Raw genomic sequence first — 27,681 nt, forward strand, 5'->3', positions numbered from 1 at the left:
TGGCTACTGGCTGAGCGAGAAGAAAGTCAAGAAGCTCAATTTCCAGGCCTTCGCGGAGCTGTGCAGGTGAGAAGGGACGCGGCTCGGGGACCCCCCGCGGCCCGAGCCTGGCTGCCCTCGGCGGGCGCGGGGCACACTACGGCGCCCCGGGGAGGAGCGGCGCGCGCGGTGGCTGGTTCGGAGCAGCAAGGTGGCCGCGGGGGGCCGCGGGCTGTGCCCGAGGGGAGCGTGGCCGCTGTGGACTGTGGGCTCGGACCGCGGCTCTCAGGTGCACCGGGGTCGTGGCGGGAGATCCCCGGCCGTCCGGGGCGGTGCGACCCGGGAGATCGGAGAGTCCACGCCATCAGTCGGGGGTTGGGGGTACTTTTTGCGCCGGTGTATTTTTCTTTCTCCTCTCCTTCCCCTCGGTAGAGCAGGGGACCGGCGTTTGTGTGGAGCCTACTACGTGCCTCGTGTGTGCTCAGCTCCTGAAGCTGTCATTGCATAGCATCCTGCCTAAGCCCAGTTGAAACGAGTAGCGATACTTGGCTTGTCTGTGGTGATTTGCTGTCTCATTAGAGCCTCGCAGCAGCCTTGCAAATTAGCCAGGGTGGTGATTCTGGGCCACGTGTCTGAGAAGAGGGACACCCCACCAGCAGAGAGGTGGGGTACCTGCCCGCAGTCCCAGGGCCAACGGGTGGCAGGGCATAGAAAGTGATGGGTGGAGTCCCCCTGTAGGGTAGGGTAGAGTTGCCTTCTGCCATCCGGACTGGGCACCTGGCTCTCACCGTGCTGGTGCTTCAGTGTCAGTGACCGGGGGCTTTGATAGATCTCATTCTAAACACATTACTGGAGTGCTGAGCGTCGTTCAGGTGTGTGCCTTGCCTCTCAGTAAGAGCAGCTGGCTACAGTTTCTCAATGAAAGCCTGAGAGAATCCAGCCCCCCAAAGCCTTTTGCAAACTCGGGGTGGAAACCTTTTGTTGAGTAGTGTTTCCATTTGGTAGATTTGACGATTGAGAATGGAGTTCACTTGGATTTCCACCCCTGGTGGGTCCCTTGAATCTTGGAGAATCGAACAGTTGGTTTTCCTTATCCCTCGGTGCACAGAGGTTAGCAGCCTGAGCTGGCACTTAGAGGCCGCCCTGGCAGCACTGCCTTGCCCCTCATGGCTGTCCAAGAGCCTCCTGCTTCTCTGCCCCAGGCGAGCCTTACAGGCCCTCTTTTATCACAGTTGGATGGGACGATGCCCGTTTATAAGAGGCCCTGGTTCTACACCCTTCAGTTCCCCTGTGGCTTTGGCCAAGTCTTCCAGACAGGCCTCTAAGGAGAAAGCAGGCTTTTCACGGTTGGCAGGGCGTTCAGTGCAGCCTAGAATTCACAAGGAAATTGAGAGGGACTCGGAGCCAGAGCTTTGGAAAAGCCCAGAGCTTATGGAACATTTTTTTTTTTTTAAAGGACAGTTGGATGTTTCTACCATAAATAAACACAATGTGAAAAGGATGCCCTAGACAGCAAAGAGATTTGGAGAAGCCCCTCTGACATGTTCTGGAAGTCCAGTTCTGTCATGAGGGGACCAGAGCTCCCCCTGCTGTCATGTAATTCTTGGGAAACCCCAGTTCATTCCTTGCCTCTTTTTTATTGACAGTTTGTGTCACCCTTTACACCTGAGGCTTGTCCTTGGCCTGGTGTGTTCTGTTATGTAGTGAAACAGTCCTAGCTGAGACTTAAGGGTTGGGTACTCACTGCCAGACCTGCAGGTTGGCATGCCCTTCTGATGGGCCCTTGCGCCTTTAAAGCGGCCAGGGGGACTCAGGGCACCCCAGGGTGTCAGTCTGTCTCGGGAAAATCTTTATTGAGCATTAATTTTTCAGGAAGGGTTCTTGAATTCAAGGTCTAGTTGCCTTCCTTTCCCCAAGCATTGGCTTCAAAGAGATGGCCGATTCTGGGCCATTCTAGCAGCTCAGGAATACTAACGAGTGTTTTTATTAGTGTAGCTTTCAATGCTTTGTAGCCGAAGCCTAAGAAGGAAAACACCAGAAAGAGTTTTTCTGTTACTTCTTTACTGTCAGGGCAGTGCCCCCTGGTGGCCACATTATTAACTAAACAACTGTTGAGATAGTGACCCAGCACCCACTACTGTGTTTGTTTATTGTGAATGCTGGACTGGTCCCAGTGGCTCCGGAGACACCGTGAACGGGCACCGTCCTGTTCTCGACAGTCATGAGCTGGGGTGCAGCGCCTGTGTGTTGATGGATGGTGAGTTGTCTGTGGGTCCCTGATTGAAAACGGCCTGGGGTGTTGGGAAATGACTTGAACTCTGTTCCAGATGTTTGGAGCAGCATCCGCGCCCGGAGGACTGCTCCGGCTGCACGGAGATGAGTGATATTAGTTGACTGTCAGGCCTTGTAAAAATCCTATCTTGGCCACAAAGGGTCACCTCATTTAGCCCTTGTTTTACAGATAGGGAAGTGTGTGCAGGTTGCAGAAGGGGCAGGGTCCATGTGTCTCCTTTCCTTTAAGAGCTCACAGTCCGCCCCGGAGACCTTGAGACTTGCTCAGAGAGCAGAGCCTGTCTTTTTAGTCACTCCTACCCTTGTTAACGTCCCAGGGTCCAGCTGCTGCTAATTGTCCCTTGTGAGGCTGAGCTATGCCCTCTGCAATGTAACATGTTCTGTTTTTATTTTCCTGAAGGGGTGAGCAGGGCCCTTCCATAGCTCCTTAGACCCAAATCCTGGGAGGTGCCTCACCTATCATAGGCATTCTCGTTCCTCCTCTGTGTCTTCTCCCCAGTACAGAAGCAAGCTCTTGTTAAGCTCCTTTAGTCTTCCCACCTGCCTCTTTACCCCTAACCTAGGAGCCCCCTCATCCCTCCTCTAAGATGCGCAGTTGAGAGGTTCCCAGGGAAGTGGAGAAGCTGGGTTGGGCCTTGGGGGAGTGCTCAGCTGAGGATAGCTGGCCGGGCTGGGTTTCCTTCTTTGGTGTTTAAGCCTCTCTTCTATCTCCTCTCCTTGCCCTTTTCTTTTAGGAGACCTGAGTTGTAGGTAGTGGCGGGAGATCTTTGGTGAGCCTTGTCTGTTTCACTGTAATCTGTTTTGTTTGTTTGTTTGTTTGTTTGTTTGTTTTGAGACAGTGTCTCCCTCCAGACCATTCTGACCTCAAAGTCCTGATGACCTTTCTGCCACAGGCTTCTGAGTGCTAGGATTAAAAGTGTGAGCCGCCACACCCAGCTTTCTACTGTAGATCTTAATGTGTTTTATCTAATGCAAGCTCTGTAGTAGAAATGGAGAAGTGGAGGCTTGGGAACTATGAGGGACTGTGCCACCCAGTTGGAAGGCTTACGTGAGCTCAGCCTGAGTCTTTGCTGGAGAATGCATCCTCCTTGTTTGCTCAGTGTCTCTTCCTTGCCAGGCTAAACTGAACCTTTCTAGAGGCTCTTGCAGCATGTCTGGGAGGCCCTTCTCCTCTAGAAACCTGGAGGCCATCTGGGCTAGCTCAGCTTTTGGGAAATGTTTCATGGGGACATTTCAGATGAAGTTATCTGTGTCCTAACCTGCCACAGCTGTTTATACAGGTCTCAGAAAGGGACCCAGGAGTCTGTTGATGCTTACATGTACCAAGCCCTTGCTGGAGTCCAGGCCAGGTACTGGGCAGGGGGTTGGAGCGCAGTGGTGGTGTTTGATGTTCATGGGGTTTGGAATTTGGTGTCTGTAACCTAGTCCTGGAGGATGCTTCCGGGCCTGTCTCTTCCCCTTGGGCTCTACCCCACCCCTGTAATATGAGACAGAGTCTCACTATGTAGCCTGTGCTGGCCTTGAACTTGCGTTCCTTCTGCCCTGGCCTCCTCCTCAGTATTGGGTTTATAGGCATTCCCCAGGGTACCTGGTAGTGTTTATGCTGGAGAATTGAGCCCATGCATGGTAGGCAAGCGCTGCTAAGCTACACCCCCAGTCCTAGTTTATCCTTTCAAAGAAGGCCATCTGGAGGTTGCTTTCTGCTGAAATAGCCTAGTATTCTGGGCTGGAATTCTAGGAGATTCTGCAGGAGGAGAAAAGAGGATCGTCACTAGGATTGAATGATGCTGGTCCGTGGCCCAGCATTTTTCTGTATATTTCAGTGGCTGGCTTTGCCTTGGTCTCAGAGCTGTGGAGGAGGGAGGTATTCTGAGTCAGGTTCACTTTACAGCAGCACATGAAAAATGTAACCCAGCCTTGCAAATAAACCCTTTTCTCCAGCTCTTAGGTGCAGCCTGGACCTGCTGTGGGGGCAGACATCCAGTCTGTGATTAAAAACTGCCTAGGTTACCTGGTCTGGATTCACAACTGACCATCCGTGTGATATCCATTTGGCTTTGTAGGTTTAGTGATCTTGGATTTGGCAGTTTTGCCCTTAAGGTCTGTAGGGGTCTTGCTAGCTGACAGTCTTGCTAGAGCGTGGGGTTTGTGGACTTGAACCTCAGGTCATTGAGCTGGGTCAAAGAGGAGGCCCACCCTGCCTGTTGGCTGTCCTTTACCACCTAGCTCTGACTCTTACGACTCCGGTCTTTTGGCAGGCTGCTGCAGTCTCCTAGCTGGAGGATCTGAGATAATTATGAATGCAAGGAGGTAGTCTCGCTTTTGGGTTTGGTCATTCAGAAGAATTCATTCTGTGCTTTGTGAAAATGCTATCTTCATTAATAATGCCGCTACTATTATTAGCTCACACGTCTGGTTTTCTCCTCTTTAAACACTTAGGGCTTGAGATGCAGGCTGCTTATGGAGCACACTTGAGCCCCTGGGCTCCATCTCCAGCACCACATAAAACTGGGTGTCGTGGCACACCTTCTGCTATCCCAGCACTCAAGGTGGAGGCAGGATGATCAGAAGTTCAGGTTGGCTACATGGAGTGTTCAAAGCCATCCTAGGCTGTGTGGCACCAGCTGACCTGGAATTTGCTTTGTAGTGCACGCTGCCCTGGAACTTAGAGAGATCTGCCTGTCTCTGCTTCTCAGCACTGGCATTTAAGGTGTGCCTCCCCATTTAAAATACAAGCACATGCCGAAACATTCAGAGGGCCTAAAGCGCATAAGGACAAGCCAACCTGTCCGTTCTGGGCCCTGAGTCCAGCTGCTCAGGCTGTCTCCATGGGTGTTGATGGGACCAAAGGGGAGCGTGTGGCCAGCCTCCTTTCTTTTTTTGTTTTGTTTTGAGGCAAGGTTTCTCTGTGTAGCCTTGGCTGTCCTGGAGTTGCTTTGTAGACCAGGCTGGCTTCGAACTCACAGCAATCCACTTGCCTCTGCCTCCCTGAATGCTGGGGTTAAAGGTGTGTGCTACCACACCTGGCTATTTTTTTTTTTTTAATTTTTAAATAAAAAAAAATTTTTTTTTACATTGGTGTTTTGCCTCCCTGTATAGTTGTGGGAGGATATCACTGCCCTGGAACCGGAATTACAGACAGTTTTGAACTGCCATGTTGGTGCTGGGATTTGAACCTGGGTCCTTTGGAAGGGCAGCCAGTGCTCCTAACCACTGAGCCATCTTTCTAGCCCCAGCCTCCATCATCATCGTCATCATCGTCATCATCGTCATCATTATTATTTTCAAGACAGGGTTTCTCTTTGTAGCCCTGGCTGTCCTGGATCTTACTCTGTAGACCCGCCTGTCCTTGAACTCAGAGATCAGAGCCTCTCAAGCGCTGGGACTAAAGGCGTGTACCACCATCGCCCAGCACTCCAGCCTCCATCCTTATAGTGGTACAGTTGCTTAGTGCATGGAGTTGTGTGTCTTGGAGAAATTCCACATTGCTGCTTCCTTCATTGAATATATGTGTGTGTGTGTGTGTGTGTGTGTGTGTGTGTGTGTGTGTGTGTATGTATGTATGTATGTATCTGTGTGCGTGTGCGTGTATATGTGTATGAACATGTATATGGCAGTGCATTTCAGCTCTTTAAAGGATGCAGCATTTTTCTCTTCCTGAGGTTACCTTCTGCTGGCCTAGATCGTTTGACTAGATGAGTGGTGCTGGGTCAGAGGTCACAGACATTCTACTTTTTCTTGTAGTTCTGAAACAACTGTTTCAGTTCCAGTGGGTGACAGGGTGGGAGGGGACACACCCAACACATTCAGCGCACAGTGCCTGACTAGATGCAGGGGCGAGAGACGCTGCTGTGGGTTTGCATTTCTCCCACCGTGGTGAGATTGAGGGGGTACCGCAGGCACCAGACAAAGCTTGGCTCACGACCCTGGGTGTCCCGTTCCTAACCGTCAGGTCTCCCAGGCCCAGCTGCTTGTTTCTCTCACATGAATCAGCAGGTTTGGGGGCATTCAGTGGAGACTTTGGCGTGGTCCCTGACTGGATGGATGTGAGAAGGGCTTTTACTTTCGTTCACCTTGGTAGGCTGGCTTCCGCGAGAATGCCACGGCATGTCCTTTTAAAAAGTAATACTCAATTTAGAAAGCAGCTCCTTCACTGGAAGAGCTGCGCTTTGACGGCCTTCTTCCTTTCTGCCTGAACTGGGTCCACCCCTGCCTTCCACCTCCAATGCTACTGTAGAGTCGGCCTTGGGGAAGGTGTTGAAGAGAGAAACCAAGACCTACTGGGTGAAGAGGCTGGTATGAGGTCACACAGTAGGCCCTGCTCCAAGGCCTGTGCCCCCTCCTATCAGCTGAAGTCTCCCAGAGCACAGCACAGGCCTTTTCTGGGAGCTGTGAGTGAGGGCATAATTGTATTGGAGCAGGTCTGGCCATTCCCATTGGGCTATTTGAATTTGTCTGGGGCTTTGTCTTGCCTGCTCTGAGCCTCCTCAGAAAGCAGCCTTTGTGGCCTGCGTCTCCCCAGCAGGGCCTCACTGGCTGGTGTCTGGGCCCCTTATGGTGCCAAGCTGCAGACTGTGTGCCCCCCTCCCCCACCCCACGGTACCCTCCTACCACCTGTTTTAAGGTTTGGTAGGGTGGATCTCTCTCCAGATCTGTGAAGATTTGAGAATCGCTCCCAGGAGGGACCCCCCCCACACACACACACATAAAACCTGCTTCAGCACCTTCGAAGCCTTCCTCAACCGCCTCCCCCTCCAGGCCTGAGCATGCCTGGTGCCCCACCCTGCAAACTACTCTCAGTGTCCCAGGGCACACCTAATGGACTCTGCTAAGCCACCAGTTGTCTCTGGAGGGCGAATCAGGATACACAGGCCAAAGGCCTTCCCCCAAGAGCTTGTGGGAGATGCCTTTCCTTTTTCACTCCACCTGCTCTGAGACACCCCCTCCCCCTCTTCACGGCTAGACTTGTCTTCCCTTCACTTTGCTTTGCATTCTGCCTCTTTAAAAATGGGCTCCCTGAAGGGAGCGATTTGGGATGTCAGTGCGGACAGCAATGCGCACGGGTGTGCAGTAGGGGTCAAGGAACAGCCTGGTGCTTTCGGAAGCCTCTGTTGATCTCTGTGGCTCAGCTAAAGCTCCTTGTGACCCCGAGGTTCTCTGGGTCAGGAGGGAAGCACCTGAGTTAGGAAGTGTGGAAGAAGGAAGAGATAAGTCCTGCATTAGCCTCATCCATTAGCTTAGCAAATCTCAAGCATCTGTCCAGTGCCCCTGTGCTGGGTCTTGCTGTTTCCACACTGGCACCTGTGGAAGTGAAGGTGAGCCAGCACTTAAGCATGCCACACACGGCAAGGTGCAGTGAGAGCCTGGATGCCTGCAAACTGGGGAGAATTGTGCTGGGGTAGCTCAGGCCACTTAATCCTCTGGTCATAGAAGGTCTCTCCGGGGAAGTAGTATTTAATGAGGGGGACTAAGAGCTCTCTGGAGGAGCTGAAAGACCCACAGAGAGGGCAGGGTCTCCTGCCTAGTAGCTACAGACATGGCTGCCCTGGTCACAGCTCTGAGTTCCACTTGACTGAAGGAAGCCATCAAGGAAAGGGCAGACATCTCTGGGTATAATTGCAGGCTGGCTTCCGCATCTAGAGCCTGTTCCTTGAAAGTGTGATGGAGGCCATGGGGGTGGCCATGTGACCTTCCTACCATCAGAAGGAGCTGCCACCGTGCTCTGGGGGCTGAGGATAGGAGACAGCATGCTCCCATCTGGTCTAGGCTCAGTTCAGCCTTTGTGTTGAGGAAGTCAGGAACTGTGTGCCCGGCAGTGGCATAAGTGGGCCCAAGGCCATCTGGCCTTGCCCAGAGCCTGGGGTTGGTGGAAGATCCGTCTGAGGCTTGTGCTTTTTTTGGTTGTCATTGGTTTGCTACAGACTGGTGCTTGCCCAGCTTAATCAACTAAGGGCATCTGGGCAGTTGATGTGCATCTGTCTTCAGCTTCATCCAGCCATCCCAGAAGGTGAAGCTTTTCCAGGACAGTGGGCTAGAGAGCTTCTGTGCAATGCCGCGGTGATTCTCTTGGAAGATGAAGAGGGTCATTTCCTGCGTCACTGGGCCTCATAACAAAACTCTAACATGTAGGCTGCATTGGGTTAAGCAGCATTAGGTTAAGGCATTGGCAGGGCCTTTTCAGATGGGCATGTTGGAAGCAGAGCTTCCCGGACAGGTGGTCTTTGGCTGTGGGATCTCTATACCTGGGCCTGTCTGTCCCTGGTGCTCACACTAGGTGTACCACAAGCTAGAGGTCAATGGATGCCTTGATGGAGCTCCAGCCCATGGGAGAGAGGCAAGGCAGGGCCATCAGGCAGGTTGCCACGTTTCAGAAAATCCGTTCTCTACAACTTTTAAGATTTCTCGACCTGGGCTGCTAGTTTGCCTTGGAGTACACTGGTGGGGCTGGAAGGAGGCATTCTAGGGGCCTGGCTTGGCCACACGCACCACCCGATAGCTGAGGAGGCTTGAGGCTTGAGGCTTGGAGGAGAGATGAAGACCCAGACCCAGGGCTGGGAAGCTGGGATGGCTGGCTTGTGCCCGTGGCTGCCAAGGCTCAAGCCTCCCCTCTCCTCCCTTGTATGTAAGCAGCGCACATTAGATCTCAGAGGCTGTGGGAACGTCCACGGACCTGGCATGACTGCAGACGAGAAACCGACTCTCCCAGGTGGGTGGTGAGTCTGTTTGCTATATGAGAACTTAGACTCAGAGAGAGTCGGGATTCCCCTCTTCGGGCTGGTTGACTCTTGAAACCACACTGCTTTCACCCCGCTGGGTCACCTTGTCTTAAACTTAATATCCAGCCAGCAGCCACTCGGTACCCAGTCTCGGAAGAAAAGCAAAGGGTGGTGAGCTGAGCATCCTTGGTGTACATTTGCTGTCCCAGAGGGTGGTGGGCGGTGGAGATGGCACTGAGCTCGGAGCCCAAGATGTGGCCAGCTGGCTCGTGACTGTGCGTGCTATTCCTCCCTCCCCTGCTCTGCTCCTGCCTCCAGGACTGGGGAGTGTGGCAGGTGCCTAGTGAAGAGAGGATAAAGTCCTCTCCTAGGACTAGACAAGAGGCCAGCAGGCAGGTAGCCTCTCTGCTGAAGGCTCTTTTTTTTTTTTTTTTTTCCCTGGAGGGTGCTGTCTGCTTTTCCAGGAGGGTGAGGGTGGCAGGTGGGTAGAGGGTCAGAGAGGCCTCTTGCCTAGTAGTTTCACTTTCATTTCTCTTTTCCACTCTTCTTTCCACCTAGCAGCCAGGCCTGGGCTGCCGTGGTGAGCGAACACTGGGACAAATAAAATGGGTCATTTTGTCCTGGTGAGGTTCCCAGGCCACTTCTCCCTCTGGAAAGGATGTGGAAGTGGGCCAGATGTCTTCCTTTTAAAAAATATCCCATTCGCTCCTTTACATGCCCATAGGATAGATACCCAAGACTGCCCGCTGCATGCCAGCCACTCGTGGGGTCAAGACAGCTGAGTGAGTCCTTTTGGGGCCATTGTTTGACCACAGTGTGCCAGGCTGGGGGCCTCTTAGGACCCTGGGATCAGAGTTTCTTGTCAAGGAGTACAGCTGTATGAGCCTGTTGGATGAAATTTCCTCCCTATGCTTCTTCACTAGTCTTTCAGAAATGGAAAGGGGGCTGTGAATAACGGAGCAGTTAGCCCCAGTTAAAGAGTTAGCAGGTGGGGAGCTCAGATTCGAACCTGGCCTGACTGCCGCTGCTGCTTTAAGATCTTGCTGGGGTCCTAAAATTCATTATGGGATCCCCAGTGCCTGTTGCCTCTCTCCTGATGCAAGCCTGGCAGGTGGCTTGGTGCAGGAACAGAAGCTGTTCTTCATGTACCGTGCTTTCCTCATCTTGAGCCATATTCAGGCTCACTGTAGCCTGTGTTCTGGGAGGTTCCGGTACCCAGTCCCTTTAATGCTTTGGGGAAGGCTGAAGCTGTGGGGGTGGGTAGAGAGGCCCACTTCCAGCTTCCGGCTTTTGAAAATCTGAAGGTGCCCCAGCTGGTGGACTGTGGTTCCTTCACAGGGTGCTTGGGCTGCCACGGGCTGCGTGGGGTCAGGAGATCTTCCTTTTAAAGCCGTAGGAGCTGAGCTTCCTGGAAGACACAGCAGCCCCTCACAGAGCTCCGGTTCTAGCCGGATGTTTGCAGTGCCACCCGCTGCTTCCAGCCTCTGTGGAGAGTGAGGCTCAGAAGGATCCCTTTCTAGAGTTCCATGGTTGGTCCCTCCAGGGTGTGGAATTTGGATGTCAGTATTGGAGACCCTGTAGCCCACATCCTTGGCTATGTGTCTCTTGCCAAAGAGGATGACAGGTGCTGATTCATTTGTACCCACTCAGGTCAGGGTGCTGGCTCTGCAAAGGAGCCCTGCCAGCAGTATAGCTGGCTGTCCTGTGGCTGCCGAGCATGGCCTCCCTGTTTGTAAAGTGCTCTGTCTAAATTCTAGCTCTGGGTAGATCCTAGTGTCCTTACCCATCATGCCCCGAGCTCTCAAGCGTAAGGCCACAGGATCCATTCTCTCTGTTTAACTGCTATTTATGTCCTTCTGGGGACCTTATCCACTGAAACTGGATCCTTAGAAGGTCTGGGAAACTGTTTCCAAAGGTCTACCAAATCTGGCAGACTCTTGGGAATATTTCTTTCTGAGGCAGTCCCTGGGCCCCAGAAGGGTGGCTGAGGGACAGCTTTGTGACTGTGACTTTGGGACCCGGACTTAACTTCTCTGTTCTGATGTAGAGTAAGGTCATCTTAGTGGGCCTGCTCTGCCAAGCTCAGCCAGTGGGAACTTTTACTCTTGAGTTGGCCTAAGAAGGTTGCTGCTGTCCAGGATCCTAAGAAAGAAAGAGAGAGAGAAAGAGAGAGAGAGAGAGAGAGAGAGAGAAAGCAAGCAAGCAAGCACAGGTCAGGAATGTCCCCTCAGAGGCCCATTGGCTGGATTCCTGTCAGAGGAGGGGGCAGTGGGCATCTTGCTCACTGGAGGGATTGTAGCCCCCGTTGGACGTCTTCTCCAGGTGGCTGGTTCAGCTGTGTTTCAGTCTTTTCTGGCCCTTCATTCCCCTTCTGGTTGGATTTCTCTTGGCGCCTGTGCATCAGGGGTATTCAGCATGCACAGGCTTCCCTTCTTTGTCCTGTAGGCCAAAGGCTGGCCCTGAAGGGAGCTGCCCTCAGCCACCTGAATCACATGGGTGCTAAGGTGGAGCACGGGGGGGTTCATGATGATAGAGGAATACTGGTGTAGAATCTTGTAGCTTCGAAGATTAGTTGGGTGTTAGTTGGGCCCTTTGATAAGGGCTCTCAGGAATTTTGACTCAAAGAGAATCTGCTGTCAGGTGTATGTGAATCCAGGGCCTCAAGGGGTGGTCCCTGTAGCCTTCGTTTCCCGCAGTTATTCATCTAGCTGGTTTATTCTCAGGCCCATGTGGTCTGAAGTGAGTCCTCACAGTTGGCTTCTAGTCCATACAGAGAGTTGGACTAAGTTCCTTAGAGTGTTTCCTCATTTGTTCTATGTCACAACCCTGTGATGGCCGTGTTTGTGTTTTCAGTATCCTTGTTTCCTCACTGAACTTGCCTGGGGTCACACAGCTTATGGGTGTTAGTTGGTTCTGAGTTGGGCTTGCCAGCTCTAGGGTTCCACTGATTTCTCAGGCACAGGGCCTTCGTGAAGGAGATTCACCGTGATCTATCATCCTGAGCCACACCCTGCCTCGGAACCAGGGCTTTGTCTAGGAAGTGATGTGTGCTTGCTGTCTGGGATGGGCTGTTCCCTGCCACAGGGTCTCAGGGGCAACAAAGTGGACCCCAAAGGAGCTGGGCTCTTGGAGGTGGCAGCCAGGTGCAGAGAGGCCTTTCTGCTTCTGGGCTTGTTGCCAGCCATGTGAGGCAAGGGCTACTTTATGTCATCTCTCAGTTCTGGAGACTGTTAAGACCCTAGGTGAAGCCTGGGACTTCACACACACCATCTAGAACCAGGACACTATTCCTGAGAGGAGAGAGGTGAGCACCCTGTAAGTCAGAGCCTCAGTGCCGGCCACCTTTGTCCACAGATAAGCCTGATTCTGTTTTTTGTTTTTCCTTTGGTCAGCCCCCACAGGGACACTCACAGAGCCAGGCTTGAAGGCTGGCAGATGGACATCCTTGGAGCTGGTATCCTCCTCCCATGTTCACAGGGTCTTGAGGAGGCTTCCCAACACCTCAGAGTGAAGGAAGAGGTTGCTGTGCAGACCTTGCAGTATTGACACCCATGTGTTTTGGAGTGAAACAGCCCATGTGTTCTGTAAACACATCAGCCTGTTGCCACTTGGCCGTGCTTGGGGAGAGCCGAGCTAGCTGTCTATCTGCCAGGATCCCCAAGGAGCCTGTGAGCTAGGAGCAGCTGTGACCAATCAATTGGGTCATTGGATCCAGAGGGGTTGCTGGTTTAAGGGGAGACACTGACCTGTCTGGGCCTCAGCTTCAGTGTCAAGCCATGTTCTGGCATCTGTCTACTGAGCAAGTCCTGTCAGAGCTGTAGGAGTTTCCCCCTGGGAACGTCTATACCTGGAAAAGTGGAGGCAGTGACTGCTGGGTTGCTGCTGGCCACAGACTACAGCATTCTCCCCACCTGAGGATCCCTCTGCAGATTGTGCAAGGAGCATGGGGGATGCTCAGACCAATGGGGCCAGGTCAGGGTTTGGGGCCTCATGGTCCTTCCTGGAGACAGAGGAAGAAGAGTCCTGTTTGGAACCTTTCCCTAGGCTTGCTCAACCTCTGCAAGCACTTCTGTTGGGTGGCCCAGATGCCCAGGTGTGGACCTTTGTAGTAATGGCCAGGTTGACAGCTAATAGGAGACTTTACTTGGAAGCTCTGAAAAGAAGGGCTGGTCCCAGCCGGCTTCTTCTCTGTGGCCACCATGGACCACAGGAGTGGCTAGCCTGACCTTTGTCCTTTCTGCTGGGAAGAATCCTCTTGGGCCTCGAGCTGCCCAGGGGAGCAGAAACTAGGGTCAGAGCTCAGTCCACTCTGTGGCTGTGTGGGGATGTGTTACAGTTCCTATGTGAGGATCCAGCTCAAAGGTCCTGGGAAGTGACTTTGCCACCCACTGCTTCTGCTTTAGCTCTGGGGCTTCCTGCTGTCAGGCTGGACATCGGAAGAACCCCAGGGCAGAGCCAGCCTGGCATTGGAGGTCACGAAGAGGGTCGTTGGTTAATCAGATGATGAGCCCAGAGCTCTGGAAACTGAAACCAGTGTCTTGACCCATGCAATTCTGAGAAGCCTCTGGGGCCTTCTCAGCAGACTGTGAAAGATACCAAATGGCTTGGTTAAAAGTTCCTACCCCAAAAGAAAAGAAAGATGTGGGGAGGCACAATAACAGACCGACAGAGGTTGGGTGTGGTAGTCCATGCAGGAACCCTAGCACTGCGGAGGGTGAAGCAGGAGGATCTCAGGTTCAAGCCCAGCCTGGACCCTGTTTCACATGAAAAAAAGAGCAAAGTGCGCACACACGAGCAAGAGAGGGAGAGAGAGAAGAGAAGAGAGAGAGAATGAGAATGAACTACACATGCTCAAAAATCAAATGGTACCAAGGTCTTGTGGGTAAAGAGAGTCCCCTTACACTACAGCAGACCCTAGAGGCAGGCGTGTGTGTGTGTGTGTGTGTGTGTGTGTGTGTGTGTGTGTGTGTGTGTTCGTTCTCAGACCTGTTCTATGTTTTTATAAGCAAACATGAGACTGGACACACATGCAAGCGCCGAAGGCCCCTTCTGCATGCTTCCTCTGCACTGACTTTGAGCTCGGGAAGATAGGTTACCTTTGCCGTCCTTTGGGCAGCCCTGGGCTTGTATGTCCTCTAGTCAGTCTCCTTTGGAGGCTTGGCCTCCCAAGGGCCTCATAGTGACCCTTTCCCCTTGTTTTAGTCAGCTCTGGTTCCTGTAATAAATACCACAGCCCTGGGGGCTTGAAACCTCTTCAGTTGTCCTGCTTGAAGACTAGAAAGAAGTTGAGGGAAGGCTCACAGACCTTCCTCCCACTGAAGGCGTTTTTCCCTAGCATACAGACAGCTGCTTTCTAGGCACATCCTCAAGTGTCAGGGAGGGAGAGCAAACTGATCTTTTTGTTGTTGTTTTGTTCTGTTTTGCTTTTTTGAGACAGACAGGGTTTTTCTATGTAGCCTTGACTGTCCTGGAACTCACTCTGTATGTAGACTAGGCTGGACCTGAACTCACAGAGATCTGCCTTCCTCTGCCTCCCAAGTGCTGGGAGTAAAGGTGTGAGCCACCACTGCCAGGCTTGATCTTTTTTTAATAAGGGCACTAGTGGGAGCCCCATCCTTCTAATCTCGTCTAAACCTAATTACTCCCCAAAGATCTCTCTCCAAATACTGCCTCACTGAAGAGTAAGGCTTCAACCTCTGGAGTTCTTTGGAAGGACACACACCTTCAGTCTGACATTCCTCTTGCACTTCAGGGGGGCTCCACAGCCCGAATCGGACTGGGGTCAGATGCTGTGTAGGAGGCAGGCCGACAGGTGTGCTGAAAGCAGGCCAGTGTGTAGGGTGTGGCCAAACATGAGATCTGTAGAATGGGTAATCAGCATCTAACTGTGGGGCAGTTTGAGGATGAGGAGGCTCTGACGGAATTGGTGGTGGGGGTGGGGATTTCAGAATACATTCTGACTTATTTTCGTCTAAACTTTTTTTTTTTTTTCTAGCCGACGATGCATTTGAGGGCTGCTTTCAAAGCTGGTCTAGGGCAGGTGGCTAGGGTGGCCTTTAAGCCAAGAGGGGCTGGTCTTGGGCCCTGTCTCTCTCCTGTCCTGGGCCAACCAGGGTGGGGAGCTGGGGCCTGTGGAGGGCTGGGAAGGTTCTGGGAAGGACTTAACGTGGTGAAGACCCGAAGGCTGACTTCCTCAGTGCCCTTCCCCCCTCTCAGCGATGCTTCCTCCTCTCCACCCTTCTCCCGTTTGCTTGTGAGAAGGCTCCAGCTGCTCTGGCTTGCACTGAGCCCCAGCCGAAGGAGACAGAGGGGTGTCACCTCCCTGCAATTCGCCCTCTGCAGACTGTCTCAAACCAAAGTCTGAAGAGACTTTTACCACATGCCTGCCCACTGCCCACCTTTCTTTCTTGTGTGGTTCTCTTCCTTTTAGTATGTGATTGTCATAGACTCCAGTTGTACATGTAGCATTTTGGTCTCTGCTTTCTACACCTGGCATTGTGCTGTAAACAGAGTCCGTATTTATACTTTATACTGTCTTTAGCACTCTCTTCCCTCTTCCGGTCCTCCCCCACTCCTTCTCTCCCTCTCCTTTTGGTGCTGCTGCTGGCACAGGTTAAGGACAGCAATCTCTGAATAACGTATCTTGGTGACGCAGAGTCTAACAGTCTCCTATTGAACGGCAGCTCCAGTCCCACAGAATGCTTTTTTAAATTTTTTTTATTTTGAGAGCTGGCTGTACACACCTTTAGTCTCAGCACCCAGGAGACAGAGGCAGGTAAATCTCTGTGAGTTCCAGCCTGGTCAACATAGATCCAGGCTAGCCAGGGCTACACAGTGAGCCAAAACAAAACAAACAGATACAGATTTTACTTTGATCAGTTTTTTCATTATAAAAATTTCTGACATAAACAACAGAAAGATTGATAAAATCAGCACTGACCCGCTAACTCCCCAGTTAGTACCTACCAAGCGCTGATGTCTGTTTTTATTTTATTGCTCTGCTATATTTTAAGCAAATCCTGACATCTATTTTTATATGTAAATTTTTTTTTTTGAGAAAGTGTAAAAAACTTTCCAAAGATGTTGACCTGTCTGAGAGTACAATACAATAGAGACTCGTTATTTTTAATTGCTGTAGAGTGGATCTCCTTGTTGTCTATGCTATGATTTATTGAGCTGTATCTTATTACTGAATTTTTAGGATTGTTTCAGTTTCAGGGTAGACAACAGTACACATAGGTTGTTATGACTGTAAATGTCTTCCTTCCTTTTCTGATTCCTTTTTGTTACTTTCTTTCTTTAAAAAAAAACAAAAAACAAAAAACTTCCTGGGTAGTGGTGATGCGCACGCCTTTGAATCTCAGCCACTCAGGATGCAGAGGCAGGTAGATCTCCAATTTCGAGGCCAGCTTGGTCTATAGATCGAGTTCTAAGATAGCCAGAGCTACATAGAGAAACCCTGTCTCTAGAAAAAGAAAATATTTGTTTTGTTTTTAATTATGTGTATGTATCTGTGTCTGCGTGTGGGTGTGAGCACATGAATACAGGTGCTCGTGGAGGTCAGAGTCATGGGATCTCCATGGAGCTGTAGGTAGTTGTGACCCTCCTGTCCTTTGGAGCTTTTAATTTATGGAGGCAGAGAGCAAGAGTGTCAAGCCGTGAGGGACCAGAAGATGGAGAGCAGAGACAGGAGTCTGAGGTTAGTCCCCATTGTGTTCAAGGAAGGCTTTTCCAAAGACTAGAATCAGTGCGAGAGAAATTAGCTTCAGAAAGGCTGGGATGGGCCATCCCAGGCAGCAGTTAAGTTCAAAAGCCCCATATATGCCTGGGGAGCTGGAGCTTGTTTTCGGGGGATGGGATCAGTGAGAGGGAGGGTCCTGGAAAGGCTGGCAGGGGCCAGTGCTTGGGAGATTTAAGACCCCCGAGTGCCTGAAGGGCCCAGCAGCTTATGCTATGAATCAGGTCATGGGCACCAGGTGCCCAGCCCATGCACGTTATCCCCTGGGGGACATGACACGTCTCACGCCTTCTGGGCCCTGCCCACTCTCAGTATGTGATGGTGTCCCGGAGTGGGCCCTTCTCCTTAAATGGGTGGAAATGTCCCCTGGCCCAGGACTCCTGTGCTCTCAAAGGTGCCAGAGCTCCAGCAGGCTTCTGTTCTAGCTCTTCTTCCAGCTGCCTACAAAAGTCACAGGTGTTGGCTCTGGAACAGGGGGGACCTGGGTCTACACTTGCTTCTGCTCTGTGGGTTGAGGCACATTGCTGAGCTTCCCCAAGCCTCAGTTTCTGTATCTGCTGCATTAAACAGAGCCCTTCTGTCTTCATCACTGTTCTGTCACTGTGAAAAGACTCCGTGACCAAGGCAACTCTTCCGAACTGAGTCTTAAGTATTCCCGTTTTCTTGAAGCTGTTGTGAATGGGATTTTTTTTCCTCCCTAGGTTTTTCCTTGGCAAGTTCACTATTGGTATGTTGAAAAGCTACTGATTTTCCGTATGTTGAAGGTTCACCCTACTGCTTTGATGAAATATGCATCAGATTTAAGAACTTTTTTGTTGGAACTACCAGGGTCTTTTAACCACAGGATCATGTTCTTTCTCGCTTGCATCCACTTGTTTGGCTCGGCTGCTCTAGCCGGGATTTCGAGGACTACACTGAATAACAACGATGTGAGTGGGCAAAGATGGCAAACGGCAACACTTTCAGGTTTTCTCCACCAGCACAAAGTTGACTATACTGTTGCCAACTTTTATGACGCTAAGCTATGGTCTTTCTGGTTCTGGTTTTTAATGGGCTTTTATCAGATACTGAATTTTGTCAAAATCTTCTCTGTGTCTATTGAGATGACCATGAGTCATGTCTTTAAGTCTATGTGTTGTATTACATCTATTTATTTGCATATGTTGAAGCAACATTGTATTACCTAGGATGAAACTGACTTGGTCATGAGGTGTATCTTCTATTAATGTGTTATTTATTTATTTAGCTCTCTGAGACAGGAGTTCACTGTGTGTGTTCAGGCTGGCCTTGAACTCATGGCGATCTTACCACTTCAGCTTCTTGAGTGCTAGAATTATAGGTCACAGTGCCAGGCGCTAATAACCTCTTGAATATGATTCACAATAACTTTATTGATGATTTTTGCATATGTATCCATCAGGGACATTAACTAATATGTAGTTCTCTATTTTTCTGTCTACCTGGTTTTGGTATAAGGGTCATAGTGACTAACTGAGCTTCAGAGTGTTTCTTCCCTTTCTATTTTGCTGAACGGTTTGAGGAGTATTGATGTTAGCTTGTGGTCATGAAGTCCCACCCCTATCTGGGGAGCTACTGGTGTTTGATAGCTTTGAGGAGAGGAGGAGTTGGTTTTCTTTAAGGGTGTGGTGCTTGCTAGGTCAAACATACTTTGGTGGATGACCACACACCCAAGAGTGTATAGCCAGGACTATCTGGATTAACATTTTGAATACAAAAAGTTGGGTGGGTTTGGAATGAGGCAGATCTAGGAGGAGTTTTGGGAGGGATATGAATATGATCAAAATACATGTATGAAATTCTCAAAGAATTTGTAGTGATTTATAGTGTGTGTGTCTAATACCCCACTCCTGGTACCAACTTGTGTCTTAGTCACTGTTCTGTTGTTGTGAAGAGACACCATGACCAAGGCAACTCTTATAAAGAAAACGTTTAACTGGATAGTTGCTTACAGTATCAGAGGCTAAGTCCATTGTCACCATGATGGGGAGCATAGCAGGCAGACATGGTGCTGGAGACATGGTGCTGAGAGTTCTACATCCAAATCCACAGACAGCAGGAAGAAGAGACACTGGACCTGGTGTGGGCTTTTAAAGTCCCACCTCCTGTAACAACCGTCCTGACAAGGCCACACCTTCTTCAACAGGACCACGCTTCCTAAGCCTTATCCTTTCAAAAGTTCCATTCCCTGAAGACTAAGCATTCAAATATATGAGCCTATGGAGGCCAGTCTTATTGTACTACCACACTTTCTTAATGTGTGTCAGTGGAGATTATAGGCATCAAGCCCTGAACTTTACTGCCTTGATCATGAGTTACTACTCCACCATTGAAGCTCACACTTGAATGGCAGGTATGCATTTCATCTGCCTTTTGACGAAGAGTATGAGGTCTGAAGGTGGCTTCCTGGCTTGAGAGCCTGAGGGCCCTGCTGGGCTTAGCACAGGGATCAAGCAGTCCTCGGAGCTCAGATCAGCGTGAGGACAGTTAGCTGTCTGTGGATAAAAGCCCAACTTGGGAGCTGCATCCCCTGGACAGCCTCTTTGGGCGAGCTGCGGCGTTCACAGGCTGGGGATGTGAGTCGCTGTGGGTCAGGCAGGGGACGTCTAGATGTTGAGGTGGCTGTCAAGATGCACTGAGGTTCCTAGGAGTACTCTAGTACTCAGGGTGTGGTCCAGGCAGGCCCTCCTCAGGACTAGACGTTCTTGAGAGCTACGCTGTCTGACTCCCCACACTTCACATCTGAAGGCTAACAACCCAGACTTCTGAAGAGGGCCAAGCGTCCAGGCTAGGCTTGCCTTTGCCTAAGAGCTGTGAGCTGAGAAGCCCAGAGAGACATTTTCCCGTCGTTCAGATCCCAACAAGGAGCCAGTGTGATAACAGTATGGATTTGGATTTGAGCAGATCTAGGCTGCATCCATGCTGCTTGCCTGACCTAATGGCTGCTTAGCCTTCCCAGACTTGCATCTTCTGTGTTTGAGGACAGGTTACTGCTGTGGTGGGGGCTGAGTGGTTGGTCCTTGTGTCAGTCCTCATTTGGCCACCATCAGCATCTTGAGCTATCTACTGCTAGCGCAACCAGATAGAGAAACTGAGGCACGGAGCACAACAACAGACTGTAGGAGGCAGGTAGTCAGGGAGGCTGGCCTTTTTTTTTTTTTTTTTTTAAGGATTTATTTTCGTTTGTGTGCTTTGGCGTGTTAACTGGATGTATGCCTGTGTGAGGGTGTCAGATCCCCTGGAATTAGTGTTACAGAGAGTTGTGAGCTGACACGTGGGTGCTAGGAATGGAACGCTGGTCGTCTGGAAGAGCAGCCAGTGCTCTTAACGCCATCTCTCCAGCTCCTGAGGTTGGCCTTCTTATGGTCTGGCTGTTGTAGTATTTAAGCCTGTGAGGAAGGGAACGTGAGGGAGAAGGGAGATTGCCAAGTGCCTTCTAGGGAAAGCCCTGGGCTGGCCGTGTGCTGCTCCTCATGCTGGTGTTTTCCCTGAGCCATTGGAAGTACCGGCCTGGGTGCCGCCTGGCCCTGGCGCCTTCGTTGGCTCTGTTCTTTCTGCCTGCAGGGAGGGGTTTGGGCTGCTGGTAAAACATTTGTTGGGCCGACGCTGTAATCACTCTGCAAGGACACTTGCAATTATATCTGCATTTGGAAAGCTAATTTTCAAGGGCTTTTTTCTCTCTTTTTTTTCTTCTTCCTAATTATGTGCAATCAGCCGACCAGTGCTCTCGGGATCCTCTATCCATCCTCAGCTGAGAGGCACCTGCTCTTCGCCTCTTTGCCTTTCCTCCTAGCTTTGGGCTGCCAGGATACCACAGTGAGTCATTTTTTTTCGGAGACAGGGATGAGAGACAGGAGGATGGAGCTGGATTCCGGCATGGCTCCAGGTTGGAGGCCGGTTTTCATCGGGAGGCAGGTTGGTGGCACAATTAATGGCAGGTGATTTCTCAGCTTGGACGATGAGTAGCAAGTGAAAGCAAACCCAGTCCAGATGAGCTTAAGCCAGAAGGCAAAATTCTGGATTCAGGCAGTCTAGCCATAAAAGGACTGGCCTCTAAGGCCTCAAATTGTTACTTCTGTCCTTCCTTACTGTGGCCTAACTGCTGGGGGAAGGGGACCTTCTCTCAGATCCAAATTCTACTACCATCAGCTCTCCTCCTTTGGGTCCTCTGTATGTATTTGCTGCTCTCAGTGCCTGGCAGGCTCTCCCTCTCTCCATCTCAGGTTCCTCCTAGCTTTAGAACCAGGTGCAGCCCCCCACCCCAGTCTCTCATGGTCCCACCTGGTTCCTAGTTCAAGGCTTGCTTATTTAGCCCCCTTGAGGTCACGAACCTTTCCTGCTATTTTCACTGTTACATTCCCGGCACCTGCTTGGTCTTCAGAAGCACATAAGTGAACGGGTGACTAAAACAATCTCTCAGGATAAGGAGGGCTGAAGGGAAAGCTAGTCATCTGGAGGACTTTAGTTTGAGAAATTGAAACCAATCGACCTGTTGTGAACTGGCCTCATGGCTCCCTCTTGAGCTGCATTCTGACACCTGGGGTCCTTCTTGCACAACCACTGCCTTCCTGAGTGGGTTGCAATACACAGCTGACCTCTGCATGGTCCTAAATGGAAGATCAGGTCTCTGGCTGATGGCCTTGGCAGGCCCCTGGGCTCCGAGGTATCCCCACTCCTGTTCCCTTTGAGGGGTCCTTCCTGGGGGAAGATTTAGTGGCAGATTATAGAAAAGGGGTGTGTCTGGTGTTGGGGTGAAATTTAGGCAGGTGGTCAGTGTGTGTGGGAACCAGCCTGTGGGCAGGGCACAGCAGACAGGGTATGGACCGTGGGTGGGGAGGTGGCATCTGTCAGTGGCCTCGGTGCCAGGTGCTACGAGAAACTACATGAAGGCTTGACAGGCCAGGGTGGTGAGGTGAGTCATGCCTCTGAAGCAGAAGGTCACTAGCTGGAGGGTGGACGCATAGGGCAGCAGGGAGACCGTCTGGAGACCTGCCTGCTGGCCCACAGCGCACAGGTCTGTGCCCTTTGCATATGTTACTCCTGATGTCTGGCAGGCATGTCTCCCTCTCCTTTCTTCTAGTTGGAGAAAGAAATTCCTGTCTCTGTCATTTGTTCTGCACGGGGCCCTGGTTCTTGGTATTGGTACGTTGGCTGCTGTGACCCCCCCCCCCCCCCCCCCCGTGTGGGACTCCGAGGGATTACTGCAGATGTTTGGGGCCCGTTGCCATGACTCCCAGCTGCAGAGCCAGGCAGGGCATGAGCACTGGGAAGGAAGGAGGTAGGGGCATGTGGCTGCCTGCCTGGAGCTAGCCTTGGAGCTTGGGTTTGGGCAGTGGGGTCTTCTTCGGCCTCAGGCTCATCCTCACCTCTTCCAGAGGCCTTCTCTCCTGCACCAAAGTCCTGCCATGCTGCTGAGTTTTCTCGTTAGCAGGTTCAGGCACTTTGGGAGGTTGGGTGATATTCTCTAGACTTCCGTTCTGTCATCTTCCCCATGCATCAGTCTCTTCCCGTGACTGCTGGTCAGCATTTAGAGCCTGCTTTGAATTGCTTTCGGCATGGACACTCACCTCTTACCTGACAGGTCTTTTGCTCTGGGAACTAAGTACCTCTTTTGTGGCTTAGTACACACTTGCTTTCCCATCCCTGTGGTTTCTTAGACGGTTCCTTCTGCTTGAAAAGTCAGCCCTGTGCTGAGGGACGGCCAAGGGCACCTGAATTTATCCTAATTCTGGACTTTGGATGCCGAAGGGCCTGTCTTGGCCGAAGAATTCCTGGATGTTTGAGGCCAGTCACACCTTAAGGAGTGTCTTTTAGTCAGGACTGTTCCTCAGGTGTGGAGGACTCTGCCCCTTGTGGACCAAAGCTGCAAGAGAGGATTTTAGCCAGGCTTGGGGCAGGGGTGGGTTGAGGGTCCAGAGGCAGCAGACTTGAGCCCCATACAACCAGCTGAACAGCCCCATACAGGCTGCAGAACATTGCTGTGGGTGGAGAAGGCCCCTGCTGAGAGGCAGTTCTGACTTTAGACTGTGGCTTTGCTCTCTGCTTGCTCTCAGCCTTGGGCAAGAGAATTAACAACTCTGAATTTGGCACCTGAGTGAATGTTAGTCCCATGCAGCATGGCGGTAGGCAGCCTATGGGAGTTAAGCTTGAGGAGGGGCTCACAGGCCCCTCCAGCTTCACCTCCTCCCAACCCTTTCTCTCATCTGGCTTCAGGGAGCAGGCTGAGTGGGAATGAGACGGCCCAGATACTGCAGGTGTTGGTCTAGCATTTATTTGGGCCCTACCCAGGCCTTCAGAACTCTGGAAACAGGAGGGTCTCAGGCATTGGATCAAGTTGTTGCCTCCTGAGAGGAAGGGCTCAGTGCATTTGGGCCGGGGGCTGGGACCAGGTACCTACACCCTCAGGCCTATAAATGGGGAGCGTGACTGGCCGCTGCGGGGACGTGGTATGCCTGGGTGCCTGGCCTAGTTTTAGGTTCCAACTGGCTCCACACTTGGAGAATCTGTTATAGCTCAGAGCGTTGGCAGAGTCCAGGCTAGGACCTACCTCAGAGCAGGGAGCCCTGGAGTTGGGTGTGGTTGGCCTGGGCATCTTTCCTTGACCTTAGTATGAACCTGAGGTCAGGATTGTCACCCGTCTCCCTAGCTCACCGCCAGGGCCTGAGGTCTGGGTTCTTAGGTCTCTCAGGATTCAGGACCCCTCCGTGCCCTCTCTCTTCCCAGGCCTGCTGTTCTCATCGGACACCCCTGTGGCAGTGTCTGGTTATGCTCATTGACCCCATGGGTACCATGTGGATTCTTTCTTTGGCCATCTAGGTTCCTCCTGAATTCCTGGGCACTTAGACTGAGAGGGGGTGACTGGGTGTTAAAGGAGGGCAGCTGCTGTAGCCGACAGAACACGGTGCCTACCAGAGATGGCCGGTCCTCATGTTCAGACTCTGTGACCCAGCTGCCTCCCATGCTCAGAGGGCACAGTGCCATCACAGGGATGATCCGGAGGCGGGGAAATTGCCTTGAATTAGCTGGGTGGACCCAGGGCAGTCATAAAGGTCCTGATAAGAGCAGGAAGGAGTGTCAAGGAGAGGAGATGAAGCAGTACAAGCAGAGGCCAGTCAGTGATGTGCCTGAGAGCCAAAGCCTGTGACAGTTTCCAGAACTGGAGAGGACAGGCCAGGGTGGAGGCCTGTCATCCTGGATGGCCGACCCAGACTGTGGAAGGGTCTGTGTTACTTTTATTTATCCACTGTGGATACAGTCCTCACTCACATCGCCCATCTCAGGCCCTAGGGTGACACCGCAGCCTCAGAAAGTCTTGGGTCAAAGTCAGAGTCAGGCTTCTTGGCTTTCTACCTTACCACTGACCAAGTAGACAAAGGATAGAGTCCCTGCCTGCTCCTTGGGACTTGCCATCCTGAGGTGCCTAAGGTTTGGGCAGTATTTCCGCAGTTCTGTGATGTAAACCCTGAAGTGCCTCCTGCTGGTGAAGACAGTGAGGGTGCTGGCTCCCCTTGGGACCCCATGGCACACATGGGGTCACATGGTTTGTACTCCCCCTTCTTTCAGGTGACAGTCAGCATCGGCCGTCAGGGCCCATGGCCTTGGGTCTCTGTGCCAGGTTTCCACAGAGAAGCCCAACATGTGGTGGTGACAGTCAGGTTGGGAAAACGTGTGTCCGACCGAGAGTCCCGGTGATGTCCGTGCCTTCAGAATCCCCTTGGTGGTCCTGGGACTAGGGGCCAGGCGGGAGTTTATGGTTGAAGGGAGTGTTGGTTGTTCAGGGCACAGTTCCGTTATAGGTGTGTAGCTTTTCTGAGTGTCAGTGCCCTGCATGCTTGCTGCATGCCTGCGGGGCTGTTGCTGTAACAGCGGGTGTGCCTTGAAAGTAGGTGTTAGAAATGTGTGAGCCAGAATCTGAGAGCCCTGGCTCCCTGCTCGCAGCTTACCTTGCTGTCCTCACCATTCCTGGGACTAGAAATACTGTGTCCAGGAAGCGGGCTGCATTTTGGGCCTCAGTAAGGTCCTCTGGTCTCTAGCTGGGACAGGCCTAGAACTCTCCTGTTGGCTCTCCCCACAGTCTGTCTCCCCCAGTTGAGAGCCCAAAAGATTTCAATTAGAGAATTTTTACTCTAGAGTTCAGGTGTGTCTGAGCTTTGAAGGGGTAGACCTGATACCTCTGGGGCTAAGCTGGCCTCACTGTGGATGGGGTAGAACACGCCCTGGAGGGCTTTATGGCCCATCCCAACACCACTGTGATTCCACTCTGAAAACCAAAGGGTGGGGTGCATGGGCACGGTATCCCCAGATGTATGCTTCTCCTGGAACAGCAGCAGGGTGAGTCACTTGCTCTGCCCATGTGGGTTCACCAGGAAGAGCCACTTCCGGGGCCCCATCAGTTTGTTCAAGGTCGGAGGAATTGATGAGTCAGGCTGCTTTCTCTCTTCGGAGACCCACACCTGTGCCTGCTTGCCTCCCTTGGGTGGGGCACACAGTATGGGCAGGGTCTTTCGGATGCTGAGTTTCCAATTAAGGGAATGAACCCCCTACCCCATAAAAAAAAAAAAAAAAAAAAAAAAAAAAAAAAAAAAAGACATATGGCAGCTTCCAGTTTATCTGGTTCATTTCTGCTGCTGTCCAAACAATTCATATGTTTGTACTGGCTTTAAAATCCTGTTCATATGTTGTCTTTATATCAGGCCATTTCAGTTCCTGGCACTGTTAAGTAGGAGGAAAATCCGAATCACAAAGCAGTCGACAAGGGAACCAGGATTCCGGGGAGGAACCAGGCAGGCAGGTGGCTCCAGGCTGAGCCTGGCTCTGCAAGTCTGGAAGGTGGGCGCCAACACAATGTAGCACCTACCAGGCATGGGGTGTGAGCACGGAAGGCAAAAATCAAGACCAGTCTCTGGGTTCTGGGCCTCACTGCCTGCAGCCTCATGTGAGCCAAAGGCCTAGCTCAAACCCAGGCATAGTCCACTGTGGGTGTGTGCCTCCTCTCCAGCACTGTGTTCCCTCTGCGTTGGTGTGTCCCCTTAGCCTTAGCACTTCGGTCACTTTAGACCGGACGATTCTGTCCTGCACACTGCAGAGCACCTGTCCCCTAGACGCCTGTGGCGCCATACCCAGTTGGCAGTGTCCCCGGCTCTTGTGGTCTCAGACTCAGTCTCCTGCCTCCGCTGTCCAAATGCTTGGTGAGGGCTCACCTGGTGACTGGCTTCTTCCCAGACCGGAGCCTTCTCGTCCTCTGATGTTGCCCAGGTCAGGAGGGCTGGTCGGAGGGTCTAGTGGTCACACCCAGGGCACACCCTCTGTGGAGTTCAGAGGAGAGGTCCAGCTGGAAGATGAGATTATGAATTTGAGTAGCCTGCTGCCCCAAACTTAGCAAACTTTACCGAGAAAACTCCTCTAGGTGCAGGCTTTTAATAACCTTTAATTTTATTAGGCTTTAACTTTTCTGGCATTGTTGAAAAGCAATGGATTTGCCCATAGTAGAAAACACAGAAAATGAGGAAACGCCTCCAGGTCATCTCCACTGCTGCCCCCAGCCTTGTAGCCCCAGTGAACCCTGTAGCTTGGGCCCTTCTTGACCTGCCTCCCAAGGACCTGGATGTTGACACTGGCCGAGGACCTCAGTTCTAAGTGTCTAATGGGACCATTGTGTGGCCCTGCCATGGAGGGGGTCACTTCAGCTTGTCTCCAGGAAGGACTTGGGAGACTGCCTGATGTTTCAGTCACTTGGTATCAAGGACACAATGGAGAAGCCTGCCTTCTCTCCACCCCTCCTCCCAGCTGCCCTTGCCCTTGACCCAAGGCCTTGCTGAGGTCATTTTTCTTGTGGCATTTTCGGATTCATTCTGTGTACACAAGTACCCATTCTCTCTCCGGACATTGTTTTCAACGGAGTTGTGTATGGTACACGGGGTTCTGCCCACACAGCTCTCGTGTGGCCTTGGAGCTGTTCCTCGTGGGCATGCACAAAGCTTCCTGTCTGCTTCTTTTTACTGCCTCATGCTGTTTCTTCAGAGGCACGCAGCTTGTCAGCGGTGCTTCTCCTGGCAAGTAGTTTGCTCTGATCTTGTGCACTCAGACAGGCAGCTGCCGCCCCAGGGCCCGCAGCATTCATCCGGGTGATGAGGAGGGATGCTGGAGCCACTTGACAGCCAGCCTCCCTGGTTTCTCTCCCTTCTCCCACCTTTTATGTTCCCCGCTTCTACCTCTTCTTTGGGCTCCAGATTTCCTTTCTGAACTTTCTGGTTGCAGCAGGATTTCAGGAGTCTGCTCTTTGGGACTCCCCTTTGAAGAATTGAGTTGAGCCCGACAGCTTACTTAATCTTCCTGTGGAAGTGTAGTAGGAGATATGGTCCCTGGCCCCCCTTCCCTAGTACATGGAGACCTCAGAGGCTCAAGATCTTTGCCCAGTGGCTGAAGACTTTTCTTGCCTCTCTGGGGTCCATGAAGGGCTGTGTCACGCCAGTCTGGGAACCTTCCCCAAGCCTCTGAAATCATCCTGCTGCTCCTTCAAGTAACGGAGTAACCCAGGCCTGTGCCTTGTGGGGCTGCGCGTTGCCAGTGAACAGGGAAGGCATGTGTGTGTGTGGGGTGTGTGTGGACTGAGAAGGGACCCTCTCCAGCAGTCTCCATTTGTCCTCGATCTTCCTAGAGGCTCTGAGCTGGCGATCTCAGGATCCTTTGTAAGATGTCAGTCAGGCCAAACTTTCTCAGTTGCTCTCTTTTCCTGTACATCCCATCTGTTTTCAAAGTTAGAGACCTCCCCATTGCTTTTAAAGGATTGGGCTGATGCAGAAAGAGGACTGCCTGGAAGTGACCGCAGGCGCCTTAGCAGGTGAGAGGCACATGCTGACGTCATCTAGATACCAGCAGAGTTCCCCAGAGGGAAACTGAGGCCATGGTAAAAATGGCCCCACCAGGTGTGGGTGATGT

The 27,681-nt window shown here is 51.8% G+C and overlaps 1 protein-coding gene across 1 annotated transcript in view; it reads left to right on the forward strand.

The window, feature by feature from the left end:
* The first annotated feature begins 6 nt into the window (after positions 1-6).
* Itpk1 (inositol-tetrakisphosphate 1-kinase) overlaps positions 7-27,681 on the forward strand; it is a 134,151-nt gene continuing 106,476 nt past the window's right edge. Inside the window, exon 1 of the mRNA XM_055593157.1 lies at positions 7-66. The gene's annotated coding sequence lies outside the window, so the exon portion shown is untranslated. The remainder of the gene's footprint in view (positions 67-27,681) is intronic.

This window comes from Psammomys obesus, unplaced genomic scaffold (genome assembly GCF_907164565.1).
Source record: "Psammomys obesus unplaced genomic scaffold, mPsaObe1.curated_primary_1811, whole genome shotgun sequence".
In the NCBI taxonomy this organism is placed as follows: Eukaryota; Metazoa; Chordata; class Mammalia; order Rodentia; family Muridae; genus Psammomys; species Psammomys obesus.